General features: G+C 36.4%; 1 long non-coding RNA gene across 1 annotated transcript; it reads right to left on the bottom strand.

The window, feature by feature from the left end:
- Nucleotides 1-3,049: 3,049 nt before the first annotated feature.
- Nucleotides 3,050-11,086, bottom strand: LOC149944248 (uncharacterized). The gene is made up of 4 exons (XR_016481081.1): nt 11,045-11,086; nt 10,831-10,957; nt 7,831-7,915; nt 3,050-3,211 (listed from the first exon to the last, which is right to left on the bottom strand). It is a non-coding gene; the product is annotated as an uncharacterized LOC149944248 (long non-coding RNA).
- Nucleotides 11,087-12,370: the final 1,284 nt, after the last annotated feature.

Here is a 12,370-nt window from a genome sequence, read left to right as displayed (position 1 = left end):
TTTCACTTAAAAAAAAGTAAAACGGCTTAAAGGGAGGGAAAAAATACCACGAAACTTCCATTTTTTTCATCTCGCTTATTTCACGTCTATTATGCGAGACTTTTTTTAATATACATTCCATATCGCTGTCGGGGTTTTCACACTGATAATTATCTCCCAAAATTAAGTTTTTCGTTTGAGAAAAGAAAAGTATTTCCGGCCTCGGACCTCGTTTCAAAAATTCAGTTGAAAAATCAAACTTGGCACATTCTGCGAAGTAAAGACTTAAAATTGACATTGGCCACCTGACTTTAATGGAAAGGATACTTTTTGTTATAAGTAAGCGTTGTTAGAGTAAATCCATGTCTGCCTTTTCCCTCATATAGCTTTCGCATAACATGAGCTTTTTTTAAAGTTTTTAAACAACATGTAGCTTATAAACATTGATCATAACAATTTTAGTGAGTATGCAAAGAAATTCATCTACTCGCACTTCATGTAGCTCTTTAGTCCATGTCTGCGCAAATATAGCTTCTTAAACAAACCGACCACACACTTCAATTGTTTTGGTGAAAAGTCTTATCTAAGCTAACCTTTTCTCGGTTTTTGAAAGTTATAAAATATCTTTGGCTACAATGCATACTTTGTGAAACTTAGCTTGTGTCTCTTTGTTTTGGAAGCTTGAGAGTGCCCATTACCGCTGATAAGAGAAAAATGCTTTAAGAAGAACTTTTGTCAAACAATTTCCCTTGTAATATTAAAGGGTAAAATATTTTTACAGCTAACAAGATACAAATATCAAATAGAACTTTGTCAGCTCACTGCTATTTGGCCTCAGCTGCTATAGTTCATTCGTAGACCCATACTGGTATTACAAATCTGACAAAGAATATTACAGCTAAATAAACAATTCATAAATTAATCATAGTACAAACCTTACATTAAAAGTTTTATATTTCGATTCATCAATACGCACAACATCCTTACATAAATTATATCCTGTTCAATCAGAATACTTTATTTCCACATCAGTAAACCTGATGAAATTAAACCCATTACGGCAAATAAATGAGTAGTGGTTGCCTCCAGCCTATCAATTCAAAAACAATTTGGTTATTATTACAAATCTTACATAAAAGATCAAAAGTAAGCTTTTGCACCATATTCAACCTAAGAATATGCTGATACCAATTGAATGATTATGGAATAGTCGCCTATCCATATGTGATTTTATTTACTCTGGATTATTTAATACTGTCATGCACAAACTCAATAGTCAATTATTGTCTAGCAGTTTGTAACTCTGCAAGAAAGATGTCTGAAAATGTGTAACTATAAATATAAGAAGGTTAGCTTTTTTAACATCACTTCTAAATGGTCTTCCTCTTCCATAGAGAACGAAACAATGTCATTGTCTGAATCTCAAACCATCAAGCCAACTTCCAAATTTTCGTACCATTATTACAATTGTTAAAAAAATACTTCCCAATATGAAAATTTTAAGCTTAATGTAAAGCGTGATTTTCTGTCTAGAAGCATGTCAAGTTTTTTTAGAATCAACAACCTCATGCAATTTGATTAGTTCATGCTTTCATTCAATGTATAGTTAGTGGTTACTGTATTTTATTAACTCATCAAGTATGAGCCAAAGCAGAGCCTAGTGAATAAAAACCACCTTTGGACTATAATGCAGTTAAATTACGAGAAAAGGTAAAAAGTCCATAATTAAAAGGGGCCTAAGAAACATTAACATATTTAAAGTAATGATAAAACTTACGAAATACCCGGACTAATAGGTCTTCGAGAAAAAATTAAAACGCGAAAATCTGACCAAATAGATCTTAGATCTTCTAAGATATATTTGGTCCGAGATTTTGTTAAATTTAACTTATCGTACATTTCATTTTCCACTCATAAGCCCTTTCTGGCTTTCCGTTAGTACGCAATGCGTTTTGAAATTTTTAATGTATAGGGTTAGCTTCTCTTTAAGTTTAGTTAGTCGCAAGCCAGATTCCCTGTGTGGTACTGTAAGTTCCAAACCGGGCGAAACCGGTCTACCACTGATATTCTGGCTACTTTAATTGCATTTATATTTGTTTTTACTCGAATTTCTATTGGATCGAGTTTCTCGTTTCAATATTATGCTCAAAGATCTAGCGGTCCGAGTTTTTCGTAAGTTTTATCATTACTATAAATTTGTTAGTGTTTACCTTTTTTGCGCCCTTTTTTGGGCTTTTCTACCCTTTCGCGTAATTTAACCTCATACTTGATGAATGTTACACAAAGTAGCCCAATTATATGGTAACTTAACATAACACGTAGAAAAGAGTATTAGCTATAAAAAATAACGCCTACAAAATTTTGTGCTCAATGATTGACACGTACCAATTGCATACCTGCTTCTCCAAAGACAACCTGGTCAAAACATACTCAATTCCGCTAAGGCTATAACTTCAATTCCCAAAACAGCAGAAACTCCCATTGCAGAGTCGGCTTAATACATCATACAAATGTTTATAAAAAGGGCAAAAACGTTTAATCGGAATTTCGAAACAAGTAGAACGACACACTAGTGTAGCCCTTTAGTTGGCCAAGCAAGAGGGGAATAAGAGGGAAATCAGTGAGCTCTCGTCGAATGGTAGGTCCGACGCAAGATAGGCGTATCCATTCTTACTTATGGGGTCATTATTGCCCTTATTGCAATTGTTAAAATTACAGCACACTCGCAAGGCCCACTCCGCTCAGTACGTCAATTGTTGCTTATAACCTTAAATAACAAATGAAGAAATTTTTTAGAAAATTACCTTAATCCTTAAAGCGTTGCTTAAGTTGGAAAAAGCAAACACAATCCTATCTAATGAACTAATTCTCAATATCTTACTCATTTGCACGTGCTAATTAATTTAATTAATGTTAATTCAACCTTGAAAATCTCAGACCTCTTACAGGAATTAATTAATTAGTTTAAGTTACGTTTAATATTTAATTCCAATCTGTTAACGTTTACAATGCTTTCATCGATAATGTACAATTCAAAATTTGAGTCAGTTACAAGGAAGATTTGCTTTAGTTAACGAGATAAGATTTTAACCCTCGACGAACGAGCGTCCATAGTGGTCTTCCGCCCAAGGAGTCTCCTTAAGAATCTTTCGAGTTGGTTGTAGACGAGAGGGAATGAGAAACCCAACCATATTCCTAGGTACCCTCCAACGTTACTAAACACCTCGACTTTCTGAAATTGAACAATGGGAAGTTCCTATTACTGAGATGTAAATCCCAAATGAATTAATTTACACTTAGAGAGAATGACTATGTTCAGATGATGCGCGGGCAATAGGGTTTTTCCCGTCAGGACAGTACGTGGGGGGAGAGGGGGGCAGGCCCGGATTAACGTTTGTGCTAAGTGTGCGGCAGCAAAGGTCCCCACGGTTTGAAGGGGCTAGGTTTCCACTATCCCCTTAAGGTTTTATAACAAATAATAGAGCCTTTGCCGTCTACAAAATGTTTGTAGTAATTTTCGTAAAATTCCCGGGACTGCGTGTTTTTCTTCTCCCCGCCTTGGTAAAGTTAGTTCATAGACTGGCTCGTTGTTATTAGTCTTCGCTGTACCGGCCACACAAATAAAATCATTACTGAGCAGCTTTCCCTTCTCCGCTCGATTGTGGGAGTGACGAGTTTGGCTGTCAAAATACAGTTCCTGGTAAAACGAGCCGATAATTCCTCGACGACTCCGGACTCGTTTCGTCCAATGGCAAAGAGCGTTTAAGCATGCTCAAGCCTTTCCGTCTCCTTACGTCTAAGTATACAAGTCATATTGATTTTGGGTAGCTTAGCTTCGTACTTGTTGAAAACTACGGGTTCAATAGATATTGTACGGGAAATATAGTGGTTTGAATTTAGCAAAAATAATAAAATGGTGTTCCTCTTCGCTTTTTCGCGGTGTTATATGTGCCATATAAAAAAATGTAAATTTTTATAAAAGTATATGGTTCTTGTTTTCGAATGATATAATTTTTAGCCTATATTTATTTTAGTAAGTGTGACACTTATTGGAGGCCGTTCTAATATGACCAAAATTAACAAATAAGTGTGACACTTATCGGAGCAGTACGCGATGCTTGCAACGTGTGACCAGAAGTAACCAAAAGAGGGACACTCAACGTGTGACTATAAGTAACAAATAAATGTGATACTCAACGTCTGACCAGAATCTATATAACAAAAAGCTGTTGGTTGGGTGGTAGGTAGGTAGGTAGGTAGGTTCGTCAACCGATTTTGGCGACTTAGGGCCCGTTGCAAAAGTTCGTTCGGCTAGGATTCTACGTCACGATTATAGCTAAATGGGGCGTGTCTAGCCAGTTGGCGATCCTAGCCGAAAAACGCGTTGCAAAAGTGTATTTTCAATTTGGCTAGCGATAATTATTCCTAGCCGATTGGCGACTGCTCCTACGCAGCCGCCGATCGGCTAGAGCGGGAAAAATGGCTGAATTTATCGCGTTGCTTGATTTAAATGAATTGAATAATCGCGGTAATGAAGCTGCAGAGCCTGATTTAAAGCGCGAAAGAGTACGGCATGAACTTCCAAATCCATTAGAGCTGTCTGAGAAGGAATGTTTACAAAATTATCGTCTTCCGAAACCCGTATTTATTAAATTGTGGACTGAGCTTAGGCCAGATCTTGAGCATGACGTATTGCGCGGTCGGCCACCGTTGCATTCTGCAACTTAGGTATGTCTTTTTGCTTAATAAACTCGATAGATTAGAATAAGAGAAGGGTATTTGTTGCGTATATTATTGCTTATTGATAATATGTATGGTCTGAGATCTTTCGCACGCGTATATTCACAATATAAAGCCAAAGAGTATAAAAACTACGTAACCTAGAGATATAATGACGGTCGAAAGCAGTAAAGGAAGTTGTAGCAACCGGGGGGGAAGGACTCAGTGAATTTGCACTTCAAATTTCGGTACCGCAGCGCCACTACGGCAGTTTTAAGTGGCAATAATTTTGATTTAGTTCAACATTCTTGAAAATTCCTTAAGGAATTGGTTACCTTTAGGACTTGGCAACGTTAGAGCAAACGCCTTATTCTTCACTTTTTGAAAATAAACACCGAAACAACGAATCCACAAATTCTAACTAAGAAAATCACGAAACAGTAACCAATTACTGTCACTTTTTTGAATTGACAGATATTAGACAATTAAATATCCAAAATGCCAAATTTAGCACCTCCGCAACACCGTAACTGCCATTTTTCTCCGGTTTTATTATTTATTGTACTAAATACTGACGTAGTGGCGCTGCGGTACCGAAATTTGAAGTGCAAATTCACTGAGTGCCTTCCCTCCCGGTTGCTACAACTTCCTTTACTGCTTTCGACCGTCATTATATCTCTAGGTTACGTAGTTTTTATACTCTTTGATAAAGCTAACCGTCATTTTTGGAAAGGCGTTTTCTCATCGAAATGTTTTGACCCAAAAGAGTTCAGGAACAAATTTGCATTTAGCTACATTATAAATTTACTGTTTAATCGGTGCAAATAACTATTTCGATTAAATATTGAAAAATTAAATTTGACGTGTTTTTGCGTTTTTCCCCTCCAAAAAAAAATCCTTAAACGACGGCCCTGGGTTTGCCATTTTGCAGTAATTTACCGTAATTCTCTTTATTTAAATATGACTTTTTTACGATTTAAACAAGGAAAACATTGAAGTAACGCTTTTATTGGGTATTTTACGTTTTAGAAATTACCACAAAAGTTAACAAGTGTGCCCAAAACTTTGCAATTTTCTTCAATTTCAGTTTCATTATCAGTATAATAAAATTAGAAACAGTTGTAAAAGTAATGTTTTTTTTAAATAGGGTAATTTAAATATAATTAATCGATCCAAAAGTATATACTGAAACGCGAATAACGTTTTGTAATTTAACTTTTACTTTTAACTTTAAACTTTTAAAGTTCTATTTAAAATAGAACCAAACAATCTACGCTGAAAATTGGGGAATTTACGTCTGCTTAAAAACATACTATTTCCCCGCGTAAATAGCATCTTCTGATTGGTTAAACAATGCGTGCGGTGAAAAATGAAAAGTAGACGAGTTTGCTAGGATCTCGTTTGGCTAGATCACACATCGGCGACTTTTGCAACGCGTTTTTTGGGAATCCGCCAAACGACCTAGCCGATCTGCGATCGCTAGCCAATCGGCTAGGTTTTTCAGAATGACTTTTGCAACGGGCCCTTATTTCTCGACTTTCTGACGCTTTTCGCGCGCGCGTTCCGGGCGCGAGCGTCGCGTGCCATTTTTTACGTACGCTGTGATTCGCGTTTTCGCATCGAGTCGCCTTTGATTTCCGATTTGGTTTTTAAATTCTTTATTACAAATTTTCAAAAGTGATGCAAATGTCAGTTTCTAAAAATGCTCAAAATCTGTCGCCCCTGAGAGTTGGGCCGTGTTTGTCTCAAAAGTGCAAGTCAGTATGGCCGTGGATATATATTGGTAATGTCACCGGCGTTGCAGGCAGCTGTAAATAGCTCAAACAAACTTAACACATCAGGAGGATTGTGTGTATTCCGACCGACGTACGTCTTGTTAATCTTTCCTCTGGCAATAGAGAGGGATTACACCTTTTCTCTATGTATTTTTCTCTGCGTTTCACTGGCTATTTCAGATTTTGACCCTTTTTGTTTCCATGTCCTCCGATACGTTGTTTTCCCTCCGCTTACGCGATTTCACGATCTCCGGTTCACGCAAGATACCCGACACACGCACTTCACAGTCTTTGGGGACTGCTTGTTTACGCGTTTTGATTAACCCATTTCAATATTTTTTTCTCTCTTCTCTTTCTTTTATGTTTTTTCTTCTTGACGGCTGGATTGCATGCTTCCTCCTTTAACTCTGTATTATTTTCCTCTTGACTAACCTGTTACAAGCTGGCGAGTTGCGAAGGTACCCTGAAACGTTTTAGCCTGAAACGTGTGGTAAAAATGGAATGTAGGCGGACGAGGGACGTTCGGGGAGTGGTGGCGTCCACAATGCCCTCATTCACGTAAACCTAGGCCCCAAGTGAAACCAAGCCCCATTAATGACTTTCGGAAAATTCCGAGAAAAAGGGGCTCGCAATTACATTCTTCTACCCACGCTTGTTAACGCGCGAAGTGTTGTAAAACTTTGGACGCCAGTTGAAAACGAAATCTGGACGAGGAAACATCCTTAATTTGTAACCCCATTTTCCGTAGGTTTTTTTAATAAATATAGTTATTGTTTTGAGTGGTTAGCACTTTAGCCTCGCAGCAAGAGGAGCCGGGTTCGATCCCAGCTAGTGGCACTGGGTGAAAATCCGGAACCACTCCTTCTGCGTAGAGTTTGTAAGTTCTCTCCCCACTGGTTAAAGGGGTTTTCCACCGAGATCTTCGGTTTCCCCTTCCCATAAAAACTTGTTGAGGTTAACGGTAATAGTTAGTGTAGGGAGCTGTTGGCTCGCGTGGCATGAAGGGCTTGCCACCACCCTCCTACGCATTGTAACCCGGCCACCTATTACTTGATCACGCACAAGCAACATTGCTTATGTGGTCGAAGGTGGTGCCTTGGGTATTAGCTCTATTTAAAAAAAAATATATAAATATATGAATTGAAAAGGAATCGTTAGTTTTCAGTCACTGGCGATTCTGGAGTAGGACTCTCCCAATTAACTTTAAACCAAAAGTTAACCATGTTCGGCAGGGTTTCTTCACCGTTTGAGCGTGAAGGAGATTTAGAGCAAGTCTAAAATTCTTCACCGCATAGTCATTATCCATGAGTATAAATAAATATATATATATACAAATTGTACTGAAAATTGAGCTTACAGAGAACCTGATGAGATGTGAATAGATAACGTGGCGGGAGCTTTCCGTGTCGATGTGGTTGGTGGCGACGCTTTTCTTCAAGAGACTGTTAAAATAAATTACTATTACTCGGTAATTGTAAGCAGTGGCGTTGCTAGAAAAATTGTCCCTCTATGTGAGGTGGGAAAATTCCTCATTAATTAATATATTTGGTTCCGTCGCATATGTATACATTTTATGTTTGACTTTTATCATAAGTAACATAATAACCATAAGTATGACACTTCCTATTGCTTTAATGCTAATTTTCTAACCGAACCTTTTTTCGGCCCTGATACTCTCTTCAAGCTCTGACTTGGACTCGCGACTTACCGTTTTGGATGACTACTTTTTGATAAAAATTTAAGCCTGATATCGGAGAGCACGTTCTGGAGTCGCGAGGGGCTTTGGCTTGTTTTGAAGCCCGCGTGCGATTCATGCGTGATGCCCAAGGTTTATATACTATACGCTAATAAAGGTTGCCTACTTAGCGGGGTTTTCATTTTGCCGTCGTCTGCTATTCGGTCCTCTACGCCAGCTATGACGTCAGTGGGAAGCCTAAAGACCTGATGCAACCTTTACTGTGTGTCGACATTGCTTTCTTAAATGTTTTTTAAAGCATCGTTTTCAATTAAAATTACCTTTACATATGCTAATAAATAAACTGAATAGTCTGTTATATGATTTGCACTATCTAAAGAACAAATGCTCTGAAGTTTTCCATATTTAAAGGTGGTTAAAGAGGAAGGTCCCTTTTTGTTTTTGGGAAAACTCAGTATTAATAATTCAATTCAATGTAAAACGAGCAATATCTCATTTATCAAAGTATTTAATTATAATTGTTTATTAAACTTAAATAAAATATTTCAGTTTAAGAATATAAAAAGAAAATTTATTTATTAGAAATCACTTGATTATATAAATATTACAAACTTCAATTTCAGTAGAGTTGTAACTACTAATTATATGTAGTTAAATATAAAGATTGAGATCCAAACAATAACTAAATACCTTTTTTCTCAAGAGTCCAGGTGGGGGCTAGGGTCAGAAGACCGAAGAGCCCGAGAGTTAAGATATAAATAGGAAACCACATGGGTAGTTAAATTCAATTACAAATAGTGACATTTGATAATTTTTTCTTGAAGACATATAGAGTGCCCGCGCACACAATGTCATCTGGGAAGTAGTTCCAGGGAATAATAACCCGATGAAAAAAGGATAATTTTAACGAGTCACGTTTAGAGTGCCGGAGTCGTAGCTTACGACTGTTGCCTCTCGTTCTGAAGGTAGAGACCAAATATGAAAAATAAGATTGATTCGGATCATGGAGGAGCTTGTAGAGGGTAACCAGATCAAGATAGAGACGACTATCTCTTACTGGAGACTAATTAAGGGAAGTTAGTCTACCTGAACGAGAAAAATTCTTAAGCACTAATTTTGAGCTTAAGAGCTGCCTAAGTACACACTTTTACCATAATTATCTTTATTATATCTGAAATAGAGATTCACAGTAATATTTTAACATGCTTTTGTTTTAAAAATCTTGATTAAATTTTCTAATCCGTTTACTGGCTTAATTTACTTTATTCAATCGAGTCAATCACTTAATGATTAACTATTCCTAATTTCTTCAGCTCGTGAAATCGTCACTGTTTTGGCCTAGGCTTACTACCGGCTAAGATCTTTAAACCAAATAAAAATATATATTGAATTTATTTAAATGAAATTTTTGGGTTACTTACTTTAGTTTACATAATTTAGTGATCATAAAATGGTCTTAATGGATACTAATTTCATTTAATTACTAAAATATGTCAAAGATACGGCGATAAGACAATACTACAGCATTTATTTCAATGCGGAAATCTGAGCTTCTGGCTTCCCACTGACGTCACCATCCCGGCATCGGCTGCTTATGCAGCTAGCCAATGACAATTTATTTCGCTCAGTAGGTCCCCTTGCGTGATGCCGAGAAAAACCTTTTTAATTTTTATCATTTTACCCTAATATTCCGCCTATCTATCGGAAACCAGATATTTCGGCTTAGCGGAAGTCGCGCATATTTTAGACACTAGAGGGCTCTGTGCTGAAAAAACATCTTGATTACGCAATAACTATGAAAATCAGTTTGGTTGTAAATCTCGTTAATTGTCATACTTAATGTTATTATGTTACTTATGCTTTTATGTGTATATCGATTTGTGACTTTTAAGTAAATTTGGCGAATATGTCAATTTGTGACTTTTGAAATAATTTAGCGCATATGGCGATTTGTGACTTTTGAAATAATTTAGTTCATATGGCGATTTGTGACTTTTGAGTGATTTTGGTAGATACGTCGATTTGTGCCTCGAGTTAATTTGGCTAATATGTCGATTTGTGCCTCGAGTTAATTTGGCTAATATGTCGATTTGTGCCTCGAGTTAATTTGGAGAATATGTCGATTTGTGACTTTTGAGTGATATTAGCGAATATTTCGATTTGTGACTGTTTATTTAATTTAACCCATATGTCGATTTGTGACTGTTTATTTAATTTAACCCATATGTCGATTTGTGACTTTTAATTTAATTTGTCGGATTCATCGATTTTTGACTTTTGAGAATTTCGAGACCTTAGTTACCACAACTGGTAACCCATCCTAGCTAGGCCACTTAAATAAACAAGAGCAGCCAAGCTCTTCGAATGACCTGTGACTTTGAGAGCTCTTGATTTAAGAGTATGATCACTTTTATTTTGTTGTAGTTATAGAAACTTAGAAATTGACCGCGGAACTACAACTGTAATGCCGTTGTAAATATATAATATCAAACACTTGATAAATTGCCACAAAAATACTGATAAGAAATCCAAAACTCAAATCGAATGAACAACAAAAAGAAATAAAATTTGGTTTTTGCACGAAAGGAAAATTTCCGAACAGGTTATTGCGTTTCAAGCTTTCCATTTTTATCTGCAAGAAAAGACAAAATTATTTCTTACTTGGGTATCGATGGCGTGAAGCTAATGAAAAAATCGTACATCTCTAACTTGCAGTGTGCCGGACACTTTTTGGAGCAGTTTAACCTCGCTTCCTTTGTGAAACTTAGCTTGTTGCAAAGAAAATTTTCTACATAAAAATCAATGTTGTTTGGTTAAAAAAATTTAAAACATGCTAATTGTACTACGAATTAAAAAGGAAAATTTTCGAACTCACTGTTTCTTTGGCATATTTCCGTTTCTTTAACCACGGTTTCTCCCGAAGGAACACAATTACAGTTTAAAAGGAAACTTTCCCAGACGCAATCCTGTTCACAAGTCTGTCATATAAATAGTAAATTTAAATAAAACCAGTATTTTTCTAACGCGCAGTTCGGATTCGAAGATCTCACGACACGGATTATGTTTTATTACGAAGTTTATAAAAAAAAAACTCTAGCCTACACTTACGCTACTTGTTAAAGGGGACCTTTTTCGCTCAATATATTATTTAGTAAAGAACATCGCACTTCTTCTATGGGATTTGGCTTTCGACAGATTTTTTTCAAAATGAAACATGTTGCTAAGCTTGATCAAAGGAGCAAAATTGTCTCTTGCCATTTTTCCCTAGCTTTTATAGTTTGTCCAGTTTCAGCCGTCAAAAGTGTAGAGTTTTCTTGCCAAGATTTTTACACCTCTACTTCATTATTTCTTTTCTCGCAACTTATTATTCGATGAATTTTCGTACGTGGAATTATTTATAATTCAATATTTTATGAGCAATAATAAAATAAAAGAAATACTAAAGAAATCAGAATATATATGATTAACCGTTTCGTTGAATCCCACATTCAACACTCGCTCATAGGTAAGAAACAGTCACTCAACAACAGATCAAACACTTATTTATCGATACAGCACATCCTCGGTTAAAGTCACGGTCACACGACAGTTATGACTCAATACTTAACTATTTATCTACTGAGCTCGTTCATCCTGCGATCAGAACGTCGTACGAACAGAACGAAACCAAATATGACGCTCGGTTTTGCGAAGCACCCGGAATTTCGGCAAGAAACCTCTATTGATAGTGAGCCCGGACTAGCGACGCGAAAAAAGAGAGCGCTAAGCGATGGGCCGAGACTTCTTTTAACAAATAGACTACACTAAGTTTCGTCCACTTTTGACCGCTGCTACTGGCCAAACTATATGAGCTAGGAAAAAATGGCAATGGACAATTTTGCTCCTTTGATCAAGCCCAACAACATGTTTCAATTTGAAAACAATCAGTCGAAAGTCAAATCCCATAGAAGAAGTGCGATGTCTTTTGACTTTCTCGACTATTATTTATTTAATCATATTCACCACATAGTGAAATTTAACAAGTAATTCACGTGTTTTTTTCTGATAAACAGTTTTACTTTATTCTCTTTTTAAGCACAAGATTCAAGCAAGATTAAGAACAATTATATCAGAATTGATTCTTTATTTTATATCTACCCTTTCAAAAATTTCAGACGACAATGTTACTGCAACATCTTGCAGCAAAACATATTTTATAGAA

This window comes from Leiobunum rupestre, chromosome 5 (genome assembly GCF_980474605.1).
Source record: "Leiobunum rupestre chromosome 5, qqLeiRupe1.1.hap1, whole genome shotgun sequence".
Classification (NCBI taxonomy): Eukaryota; Metazoa; Arthropoda; class Arachnida; order Opiliones; family Sclerosomatidae; genus Leiobunum; species Leiobunum rupestre.
Note: the sequence above shows the minus strand (reverse complement) of the source record. Positions and strands in the feature narration are given on the sequence as shown.